Here is a 12,910-nt window from a genome sequence, read left to right as displayed (position 1 = left end):
TACTTCCTCCTCCTCTCCCTCTCCTTCTCTTCCTTCTCCCCCTCCCCCTCCTCTTCTCCTTCTCCTTCTCCTCCTCCTCTCCCTCTCCTTCTCTTCCTCCTCCTTCTTTTCCTTCTCCTTCTCCTCCTCATCCCCTTCTCCTCCTCCTACCCTCCTCCTCGTCTCCTCCTTTACTTCCTCCTCTCCCTCTCCTTCTCCTCCTTCTCTTCCTTCTCCATCTCTTCCTTCTCCTTCTCCTCCTCCCCCTTCTCCTCCTCCTCCTCCTCCTCCCCCCCCTCCTCCTCCTCCTCCTCCTCCTCCTCCTCCTCCTCCAATATAAGAAAGAAGAATGGCACCTTACTTTATTACTAAGGGCAGCACTAGGATTTGGAACATTTGGGATAGGTAAATCAATCGAGCATAAAGCAAAATAATTCCTATATTTTCATAGCACATGACACAATAATTATTTCCCTGAACAATAATAACTTTCTCGTTGAGTTGCTTTGGCAGTCAGGCCAAAAATAAGGTCATTTAGCCTAGTGCCGCTGAATGTGTTTTCTATGTTTGCAGCCCTCTCTAAGCATTAACTAATTATTCATGAAGCGTTTAATGAATCACATTATTCTCTACTCTTTGACTCGAACTGGCATCTCTCATTACAATAATTAAAACAGCTTTTCTTAGCCTGCTTACAAGAACCCATCCTGGCTGCAACGAGCTGAAATTGTTTACTTGCAAAACTTGATCTGTAAGTCTCGTTGCAACTCCCTTTCCTGTTTAATGGGATGCACGGAACCAAAGCGGACTTCTTTCCAAAGATGATAAAGATTCTTCAACGGTGTTCAGTGAACTGTCTCCAGTCGCTGGTTGGGATGCAAATTAATGCATTCACACGAACGTTTAGCAACCCCTGGCCAAATCAAGGGCACTTCATATTCTGGCAAGGTGGCTCAGTGGCTAAGACCTTTGAGGGCTTTGAACTTGGTTGTGCTGGAGAAGACTCCTGCATTGAGTCCCTTGGACTGCAAGGCCATCCAATCGGTCAGTCCTAGAGGAGATCAACCCTGGCTGCTCTTCAGAAGGCCAGATCCTGAAGAGGAAACTCAAAGACTTTGGCCACCTGATGAGAAGGAAGAAGGACTTCCTGGAGAAGAGCCTCACACTGGGAAAGACTGAGGACAAAAGAAGAAAGGGACGGCAGAGAATGAGGTGGCTGGATGGAGTCACCGAAGCAGTCGGTGTGAGCTTGAATGGACTCCCGGCGATGATAGAGGAGGGACATGGTCCATGGGGTCGCGATGGGTCAGACATGACTTCACAACTAACAACAACAACAAAGATAGATAGATAGATAGACAGACAGACAGACAGACAGACAGACAGACAGACAGACAGACAGACAGATAGATAGATAGATAGATAGGGATGGGATGGGATGGATGGATGGGATGGATGGATGGATAAATAGACAGATAGACAGACAGACAGACAGACAGACAGACAGACAGACAGACAGACAGATAGATAGATAGATAGATAGATAGATAGATAGATAGATGAGATGAATAAATGGATGGATAGACAGATAGATAGATCTAAGAGCCTCATTCTGGGAACGATGGAGGGCAAAAGAAGAAGGGGACGACAGACGAGGTGGCTGGATGGAGTCACCAAAACAGTTGGCATGAGCTTAAATGGACTCCAGAGGATGGTAGAGGACAGGAAGGCCTGGAGGAACATTGTCGTTGGGGTCGGACACAACTTCGTAACTAACAACAGCACTGCTGGCTTTCTCTGCCCCATTGCTTGGGGTTTTCCTGCCTCCCACCCCATCTGAGGAACAACATCCAACCTTTGCCAGCAAGCCACATCCCTTCAGTTCCGTCGCCTCCGCCATCCAAGGTCACAGGAGGCGATCTGCACTCTTCAAAGTTCTGCACGGAAACTTTCCCAGCCCTTGGTAATCCTTGCAAAAGGAATTAATGCTGTTTTTAATCTCATTTGCATTTCGATATTTTACTGCGGGTTGGAAAAGCATACCCCTGCAGCTTCGCTGAGTTACAGTCAAGGGAATGGCGTTAATATAACTTACCAGCCTTTTACAAAAAAAATAACCTTAATGAGGGTAGTTTCTCTCGCGATGCTGTCAGAACCATTCCCCCAAGAACAGGAGCCACAATTCCTCCTTAGTTCTGAGTTGCTTCTCTCCCTGATGAGTTTCCACCCATTGCTTCTTGTCCTTCCTTCGGGTGCTTTGGAGAATAGCTTGACTCCCTCTTCTTTATGATGGATTGATTGCTAAAATTTGCATTTGATCCAGGAAAGGAGCCATTGTCTGCGCTGGAGGCAAGCTTTGCCCGGACTCAAAGTATTTGCTCAACAACAGAGAGCTGACACCCTGGAAAACAGATGAGGCCCTGCCAGTTTCCCCATTCATCCGCCTGCCAGAACCACAACCTTGATTTGTGAATGAAGAGCGCTGGACTCATTGCTACGCCTCCAGCTGTTTGGCCGTGAGTCAGCCTTTTGTCTGCTGAAGCCTCCCCAGCCGCAGCACCTGCCAAAATCCACAATGGGTGACATTCGTCACAGCAGCTTGGAATAAACGGACAGCTGGCGGGCCAAATCCATGTAGGACTCTTTCAAATTTAAAAAAAGTAAAGTCTATATCCCTGATGGCGAAAGTATGGCATGCAGAGCCTTCTGCGGGCACGCCAGCTGTCACCCCAGCCCAGGCCACTGTGCATGCACGCACACCTCCTGCCAGCCTGGTGGTCTTTAGGTCTCTGCCCCTCATGCGCGTGGGCGAAGCGTTCCCCAATCTTTGCAGTTTCCCCCCACCAGTGCGCCCTACCCTTCTCCCCCAGAGCACGCCCTAGCTTTCTCCTGCATTTCTGCTGCCTGTGCCTTCCCCGATCTCCACAGGTTCCACAGGTTCCACAGGCCTCTGCAGGGGCCTCTCCCTGGCAGGAATGCTAGGATGCACGGGGGAAAGAAAGTGTGGCGACCCCGAAGCCTCCATGTGTACCGTTTTGGGCCTGAAATGCTTCCTGCATCAACTTCGAAGCCAAAATGGGGGGCAGGGTGGGAGTGGGGTGAAATTCAAGGGTGGCACATGCACAGAGGGCACTCATGTTGCATTTTGGTGATTGGGGTGCGCACGCGTGTATTTGCCTGTTGTGCGCGCACGCTTTGGGCATTCGGTCCCCAAAAGGTTAACCATCACTGGTCTATATTGTCATCAGACTGGGCTGAAATCTTTGCCAGCTCCAGGTGAGTGTTGTGCATCTCAGCCAGAGGTGGATTCTTACCAGTTCGCACCGGTTCGGTGGAACCAGTTAGTGAAAATGGCGACTGGGTCTCTGAAGTGGTAGGGACGGCATGCTTGCCACGCGCTCCTGAACCGGTTCCCTGGTGGCTGCGACCTCTTTTTTTTTTTACCTTTTTAAATGTTCTGCGCAAGACTTTGCAACAAACAGTTTTGGACAGTTTCTCCTAGGAAATGAAATATTGTAGGAAATATTAAAAAGGCAGAATATTTCCCCTAAAAAGAGAAGTGGAAACTCAGAGAGGCAGAAACTATGCCCACCACTACCTTTGTCAATGGGCCATTAAGGTCTGAGCCAGAGAAACATGTTTTTAGGCAGGAAACAGACTCACTTTTAATAGTTCCACCCACCTTTGTCAATGGGCCATTAAAGTCTGAGCCAGAGAAACATGTTTTTAGGCAGGAAACAGACTCACTTTTAATAGTTCCACCCACCTTTGTCAACGGGCCATTAAGGTCTAAGCCAGAGAAACATGTTTTTAGGCAGGAAACAGACTCACTTTTAATAGTTCCACCCATCTTTGTCAATGGGCCATTAAGGCCTGAGCCAGCCTATTCTACATAACCAAGACCTACCCCATCTCGTTGCCCTTCATTGCACCACCCACCAAGTTTCAACCAAACTTAGCACCCAACCTACAAAGCTAACTATGACCTCTGATAGCAACCAATCAGAATACATTTCTTATATAGGAACAGGAAACAGAGAGGGGGCCCCCAGAGAGGGCATAAAACCAGGGACTTTCAGCATCTCGCTCTCTTTTTTCTTCTTCCCCCAACATCTGGAAGCATGGGATCCCCCTTTTATGCTCAGGAGCCCAAGCCGTGTGACCCTGTCCACCATTAAAACCATCCTTCCAATCATCCTCCATGTTTCCAGTGACTTTCCCCCCACTTGAAATTGAACACAGAAGGACATTTCTTCCAACAGGAGAAAGGAAGGAGGGGAGGGAATTGCGGAAAAATGTGCTCCAAGTTGGAAAAAGATTCAGAGAAAAACTTGTTCAGAGCTTCAGGGCTAAATCGGAACACGGTTGGGCTGCTTTAGCCTGACGTGGGAATCCACTTGGCTCTGGTGTCTTCCTCTTCTGTGTGAAACGAACAGCGATGACTTGATCTGCCTTGACAGGATCACGAGGACGAAAGACACAGCTTTTTCTGTGCCCTGCCTTTCGGCCCGCGTTTAAATCCCTCCTGGTTAGCTGGAGGAGACATCCAGATGCTATTTTAGGAGTTGTGTATTATACAACTCAAAAGGGACGCGGTGGCTCAGTGGATAAGACACCCCTGGTTCAAAGTTAGCAGTTTTTTTCACGGTTACGGCCTTTGCCACATCCTCCGGATTGCGTGATCAAAATCCAGAGGCTCGGCAACCGCTTCATATTTATAACCGTGGCTGTGTCCCGTCTTTTCTTGTCCTAGTTGTTAAGTGAATCACAGCTGTTGTTAAATGAATCTTTCTCCCCCCCCCACGGACTTTCCTGGCCCGAAGATCGCAAGAGGGGATCCCACATAACCCAGGACACTGCCGCTGTCCTAAAGCGTTTGTTGCGGGATGCTGCAACAGTTGTAAGTGTGTAAAAACTTTCCATTTAAGTCACTTGATTCAGTCCCGTCGTAACTTTGAACCAACTGTTGTAAGTCGAGGGCTGCCTGTGAAGTTGAAGCATTAAACGGAGCTCATCTGCTTGAAGAGGGGCTACAGTCATTGGCGGGCTTGTGAACACAGCACTCTTGGTTTCATTTCAAGAGCCGAGGTGGCGCAGTGGGTAGAGTGCAGTACTGCAGGCCACTTCAGCTGGCTGCTATCTGCAGTTCAGCGGTTCAAATCTCACCAGCTCAGGGTTGACTCAGCCTTCCATCCTTCCGAGGTGGGTAAAATGAGGACCCAGATTGTGGGGGCAATATGCTGACTCTGTAAACTGCTTAGAGAGGGCTGAAAGCCCTATGAAGCGGTATATAAGTCTAACTGCTATTGCTATCGCTATTGTCTGTCTGTAAAGGAGAACTCCTACTTGTTGATGTTTTGATTGAACATTTGATTTAAGTGCCAATGCAGAACAAAAGGATAAGGGCAGGTGGAAATCAGGACAGGCGGTGTGGTGTATCTCTGCCAGGAGTGATTTTTCACACTTCTCCAGATTTCGCTAAGGATCCTTACTGATATAAACTGACAAACTCATGTCATTTTGGGAGGAAATGAAGAAAAACTCACAGAAATGTACAAGCGGTACGAAATGTGAAGAGGGACGTGGCGGCTCATGGGCTAAGGCACTGAGCTTGTCGATCAGAAAGGTCGGCAGTTCGGCGGTTCGAATCCCTAGCTCCGCCTAACGGAGTGAGCTCCCGTGACTTGTCCCAGATTCTGCCAACCTGGCAGTTTGAAAGCAGGTTAAAAAAATGCAAGTAGAAAAATAGGAACCACCTTTGGTGGGAAGGTAACAGTGTTCCGTGCGCCTTCGGCGTTGAGTCATGCCGGCTAAATGACCACAGAGACGTCTTCGGACAGCGCTGGCTCTTCGGCTTTCAAACAGAGATGAGCACCGCCCCTTAAGAGTCGGGAATGTGTGTGAGGAGAACCTTTACCTTTATTATACAACTTGGGAAAGAGGTATAAAATGAGAGAGAGAGAGAGAAATGAGTGGAGGAGAAGGCTAGCCAGGAGGGAGGGCCAGCACCAGTAGTGTGTACGAGACAGTGGTTTGTGATACAGGTAGCCTGTGAATTACAACCACAATTAGATTTTTGTGGCTAGGAAGACAGTTGTTCAGTGAGTCACTGGCACCATGATCTTTTTTTTTTTTTTTGGTCATATATAAACTTTGACAAACTCATGTCACTTTTGGAGAAAACGAAGAAAAACTCACAGAGAGGCACGAAATGTGAAGAAGACGACAGCTGGTGCAAATATTCCAAGGAATTGTGGGTTTGCAACCCTTTCCCTCCACAAAATGCATTGGATGGGGACTGATCCCAGACCCACCCCCCCAGCAAGCTTTCATGCCTAAGCGGGGTGCTAGAACTCACAGTCTCCTGGCGATTGGCCCAAACTCACCCAGTCAGTTCTCCTGGCTAAGGCAAGATGAGAACTCTCCGTTTCCTGATATCTAGGCCAGTGCTTTTAACCACTGCACCAAATTGGATCCCACAACTTATAAGTGAGAATTATGTTTCAATCTGGCCCATCATATTTTGCACTGGGAAAGGGATAAGTTCAAAAGCATGGAGGAGGAGGAGGAGGAGGAGGAGGAGGAGGAGGAGGAGGACGAGGACGAGGACGAGGACTGTGGGATCCTTGGTATTCTCTGAGCTTGGTAGTTTTCTTGCAAATGTTTCATGACCCAAGTAGGTAACATCATCAGTGCTAGAAGTGAGTGGGATAGGAGGAGGAGGAGGAGGAGGTCACCCAGTCACATGACCACCCAGACACGCCTACCCAGCCAGTCATTAGGGGAGAGAACCAGTTGTTAAATTATTTGAATCCCATCAAGGGAAGCAATGTAAGGTTGGTAATTTTTCATCCCTACGTCTTCTTTCGCTGAAGATCCATGCCAAACTCCCGAGGTACGTCCTTGACTTACGACCACCATTGAGCCCAAGACTTCTGTTGCTGAGGGAGACAATACGTCAAGCGAATTTTTGCCCCCAAATTAGCTTCAGCCTTGAAATTGACTCTCTTGCTTTTGAAACTGATGATCTAAATTCTGAGCAAATGTGACAAATTGAAATTTTAGAAAAAAGCTGTGTCTCAACCAAAGGAAATAAAAAGCAGACAAACTATCTCGCTGAGTTTGAGAGTGGCATAGGGAAAATTGAAGATGGGGGGGGGGTTACGCCCCAGCAAAGAGAAATTACAAAAGATTTCACTGGGTTTGACAGTGGCTTGGGGGAAATTGAAGAGGGTGGACATGTCAAAACAAAGAAAAGGGAGAAGTCAGGAATAGAGAAGTGGGACAAAAGGCTTACTAGGAAAAATAATCAGGCAATTAGAAATATGGGAAATATAAAGCCGAGATACGTGGTTTATTCCTATGCATGATAATAAAATTGAGTTGCTAACGAATTGAATAAGATAATGGAAAGATAATTAAATAAAGGTTAAAATATATGGAATATGGGCAAATATGAAACTGTTTTTTTCTTCAAATAATCTTTATTGGTTATACATTTTTTTTAAATAAGACATACAAATACAAGTACAACTTTAAACATACACACACACACACGGTGACAGTCATTCACAGCCCAACTTTTTATTTCCTTCCTCATTGATTAGTCTCTAAGCAGCATCTTCTCGTTACAAGGTTCAGGGATCTATTGCAATACCCATGTTCACTTTTAGTTCCCATTGTTAACAGCTGCTATTTAACTTTCCCCGTTTTAAGTCCCTGCTGTTCTCCTTGTCGCCCACAGATACCATAGGTTCCAGCTAAGATAATGTTCCGTTTCTCCTCTGACCCTCAGCCAACCCGTCATTCTGTCCATTTCTGCACATTCATAAATCTTTTTAATTATGGCATCTTCCGATGGCATGGTAGTAGATTTCCAAAATTACGCATAGGTTATTCTTGCGGCCACAATTATATGTAGGCTCAAATGTCATATAGATTTACTCATGTTTTCTGCTTTTATGCTTAGTAAAAAAAGTCTCGGGTTTCCATTCCATGCTTGCCCCGGTAACCTCTTTCAGCCAGTTTTGAATCCTTCTCCAGTATTTCGTGGCCTCAGTACAGGACCACCAAATATGGTAGAATGTGCCATCCCTTCTTCCACATTTCCAATATGAAACTGTTATGTGGGGTATGTAAACCAGTCTGAGTCTTAAAGCTAAACAGGATCTGGCTCCCCCCCCCCCCCCCCCCAGCTTGATCCAGTATCTCTGAATTGATCACACAAACAACTTCTAAGTTATATCCCAGTCTCTGCACAGTTTATGAATAGCGCTGAACACAAATCACATCACGTCCCTGTAGTATAGTGTGTTGTTATTTTAAAACAATGTTGTAGTAATTAACTTGGTAATAAATGCTTCTCAGAATGAACAGTTTTTATTTAAAGCCCGGCTGATAGTGGCTAGTAATGCCATCTTTTATTACAATTACCGTCAGCGTCCCATAATACTTACAAGAAGCGAGCGAACAATACTGCAATGACTCTCTTAGGTGATGCCAACCTCCGTGAATTGGCAATAAGTGGATAAACGAGGCCGAACGGATTTGGCTGGCTTAAAAGGGCATAACATCGAGACGCAAAACAAATATTTTATCAACTTTTACGGAGCCTTTCATTAGGCAGCAGAATATCTATGGAATGGTAATTCAGCTCCCAGATTTTTCTTCTTCTTCTCTTTTTCGTATGAGGTTTGCTGGCCACAAACAGAAGCCATGGGGGAATGTTAGGGTCTCAAATCCAAAATTAAATCAGAGTCCAAGGCAAAGTATTGCTCAAAGTTCCAATTTATGAAGAGAGCCATGTTGGCACACCTGGGAAAACCCGAATCTGAAGGCTTCCCGGTTTTCCCCAACCAGTTGAAAGTTCAAGATCTTGCCCTCCCCACACCCACAAGTCCATCACATGGACCAATCATCCACAGCCATGCTGGCAGTTCCACCCCATCCAGTTCCGGTCAGGTGCAGAGGTGCAAAGACGAAGGATGACCTTGACTTTCTAGAAAGAATGTTGTTATGGCTACCTAGCATCTATAGCAATAGCAATATAGCAGTTAGACTTATATACTGCTTCATAGGGCTTTCAGCCCTCTCTAAGCGGTTTACAGAGTCAGCATATAGCCCCCACAGTCTGGGTCCTCATTTCACCCACCTCGGAAGGATGGAAGGCTGAGTCAACCTTGAGCCGGTGAGATTAGAACCGCTGAACTGCAGATAACAGTCAGCTGAAGTGGCCTGCAGTACTGCACTCTAACCACTGCGCCACCTCGGCTCCAAACAATCCATACAATCCCCCCTCCCATTTTCCCACAATAGAAAGTGCATAGTGGAATAATAGAAAGCGTGGCAGGCCAAAGATCCAAAGGAAAAGATAACTGCAGGCCTGATAGTTCTGTTGTTAGTATATTGGATCCTGCAACCATCCTCGCTAACTTATGGCTTGGAGAGCTGCCAGGCTGATATTTGCAGAACTTGGCAAGGAGTCTCGGAGAGTCACAAACCAATTAAGCAAACTAATTGCCTCCTGCAAACTCCACTCCCCTTTCGCTCCTCTTTTATTTCCTCTGGGAGGGGCCATTCATTGTCCACCTCTGGCCTTACTCCCAAGTCAACCCCTGTTCTTTAGCTCTTCCCTTTGTCTGCCAAATCTGCACATGCACACACTGGGAACAGGCTCCAGCTGTTCTTCTGCCTCACTGATGTCTGACTCTGAAGGCAGCTGATAACTGGCATATGCCTCTGGCAACCTCTCTGCCTCCCACGCGAAGCCCTCACCAGAGCCTTCCCCAGACTCCAGGACTGGCCCAGGTTCCTCCCCAACCTCCTCACTGTCCGAATCTGCTGCCAGCTCCTCTGGCTGCTGGCAGGCTACAACAAGATCTACCCTTCGTGCAGGGATTTCAGTCTGTGCCCAGACTGCATTTGCAAAACAGCAGAAACCTGAATCCCATCTTCAGAACTGCGAAACACATACCCAAGACCGATAAGATTGAACACCTCTCCTTTAAGGAAATGTCTTTCCAGCCAGAAAATTACTTTCATTCATACAATTTGCTCGGGGAAATATTACCCTGCTCTGAAATGCAGAGTTGTAGATTGGAGGCTTATTTTAGATTCTGACTTGGCACAACTTTCGCAGACGTGAATGACTTGCCTTGATGAAATAACAATCAGTTTATGAACTGCTCGGATCGATTGTCCGCCAGGAATAGACAGAAAACCCGGAGGCATTTCGCAACACGGTGTGTTTTGCGAATCCCTCCAGGATTAAATACGCTCTGCAACCTCATTCAACAAATCAGATTTGTAAAAATGGATCCGTGACACCAACGGTGAAGCTCGGCTAACGACACCTCATTAACCCCGGTGCAAAACAGAGACTCCACGTGAAGGGCAATGCAAATATTTGTATAGTAGGCATTGGCTTGCAGCCATTCGTATACAGGTAATCCTTGACTTAAAAGGAGTTTGTTTAGGGACAGTTTGAAGTTACAACAGCAATGAAAAAAAATTGACGTAGGACCATTTTTCAAGCTTACGAAGAATTCTGGGAGTTGAAGTCTTAAAGGTTACCAAGGTTGGCCACCCCTGATCTAGAGGAAAAACACCATTTGGGGGGTCATTTGCATTTCACCCCTTTGAAAGCATTTTTTTTAAAATTAGAATATTCCAGTGGTGAAATTCACTTTTTTTAACTACCGGTTCTGTGGGCGTGGCTTGGTAGGCGTGGGAGGGTGAGGATATTGTAAAATCTCCACTTCCCTCCCCACTCCAGGGGAAGGATACTGCAAAATCCCCATTCCCTCCCCACTCCAGGGGAAGGAGACTGTAAAATCTCCATTCCCTCCCCACTCCAGGGGAAGGATACTGCAAAATCCCCATTGCTTCCCCACTCCAGGGGAAGGATACTGCAAAATCCCCATTCCCTCCCCACTCCTGAGGGAAGTATACTGCAAAATCTCCATTCCCTTCCCACTCCAGGGGAAGGATACTGCAAAATCCCCATTCTCTCCCCACTCCTGAGGGAAGTATACTGCAAAATCCCCATTCCCTCCCCAATCCAGGGGAAGGATACTGCAAAATCCCCATTCCCTCCCCACTCCAGGGGAAGGATACTGCAAAATCTGCATTCCCTCCCCACTCCAGGGGAAGGATATTGCAAAATCCCCATTCCCTCCCCACTCCAGGGGAAGGATACTGCAAAATCCCCATTCCCTCCCCACTCCAGGGGAAGGATACTGCAAAATCCCATTCCCTCCCCACTCCAGGGGAAGGATACTGCAAATCCCCATTCCCTCCCCACTCCAGGGAAAGGATACTGCAAAATCCCCATTCCCTCCCCACTCCAGGGGAAGGATATTGCAAAATCCCCATTCCCTCCCCACTCCAGGGGAAGGATACTGCAAAATCCCCATTCCCTCCCCACTCCAGGGAAAGGATACTGCAAAATCCCCATTCCCTCCCCACTCCAGGGGCCAGCCACTGGTGGTATTTGCCAGTTCTCCGAACTACTCAAAATTTCCACTACCGGTTCCCCTGAACTGGTCAGAATCTGCTGAATTTCCCCCCTGGAATATTCCAACTGCAACATTGGAGTTTTATCATGACAAAATCATTTGCGTGTGGGGGGGGAATTTGGTTTTAAAAATCCACATCTTGGATATAAGAAACTGAGCCCACGTTTGCTTCTTGAGGGGCATTTTTCCTCTTCCTCTCCTCCCCTCCCAATTTTCTGTTTTTTCTAACAAAATGCACACTTAACATACGAAGGACTGGTTCCTCTGGATTTAATGTCGTTCTGGAACCATCATGTATCCTTGGAGATCTATTAAGGTTTGTTTTCTCTGCCATGCTACTCAAGAGCTCAAGAGGAAACGGAGCCTGGCCCCTAATGGTTTGGCCTTTTGATCCATCCCATGCATGAAGTTATAATACGCTCTTCAATTATCCATCCCCGAGATGGAATGAGAGAAGAACAGCTGAAGGCAGGACTCAAGGTTACGGATAACACTCCTCAGAAAATAAGAAATGTGCACAAAAACATCGATTAGCCGCAACATTATGTGTCATTAGAAGGACTCAAATGTCTTCCATTATCCTGGCATTTTTGGTGTTTTGTATAGCGACGTTGGTATAATAACATAATATTTGGATTGTACACATCATAGATGTACCAAACATGTGTTTGTGTGTGTATTTTTTGCCTGTGTGTGTGTATTTATTGTGTGTGTGTGTGTGTGTGTGTATATGTATGTATGTATATATGTATATATGTATATGTTATAGTTGTGCTGATAAATAAATAAAGGGAGACTTATCAGCACAAATATAACAAAAGGCAACAGTAAAAAATATTGTGACTTTAAATATATATATATGTGTGTGTGTGTATATATATATATATATATATATATATATATATATATATATATATATATATATATAATGTTTTTTTATTTGTGCTGATAAATAAATATTACAACACAAATACAACACAAATATAACAAAGGCAACAGTAAAAATATTGGGTTTCTGTCATGATGGACTCTTGTGACGAGCTGATTGACAGATAATGGAAGCAGCTTCCTCCCATAATTGGATAATGGATAGTCTATATAATCTATATAGATCTATAGATATAGATAATATCTATATCTATATATCTATATATCTATATATCTATATCTATATCTATATCTCTATCTATATTTCTATCTCTATCTCTATCTCTATCTCTATATCTATATCTATCTCTATCTCTATCTCTATCTCTATCTCTATCTCTATCTCTATCTCTATCTCTATCTCTATCTATCTATCTCTATCTATCTATCTATCTATCTATCTACAGATATATATATATATATATATATATATATATATATATATATATATATATATATATACACATACATACATACATACATACATA

Source organism: Thamnophis elegans, chromosome 14, assembly GCF_009769535.1.
Source record: "Thamnophis elegans isolate rThaEle1 chromosome 14, rThaEle1.pri, whole genome shotgun sequence".
NCBI lineage: Eukaryota > Metazoa > Chordata > Lepidosauria > Squamata > Colubridae > Thamnophis > Thamnophis elegans.
The sequence above is the reverse complement of the archived record's forward strand: the minus strand, read 5'-3'. Positions refer to the sequence as shown.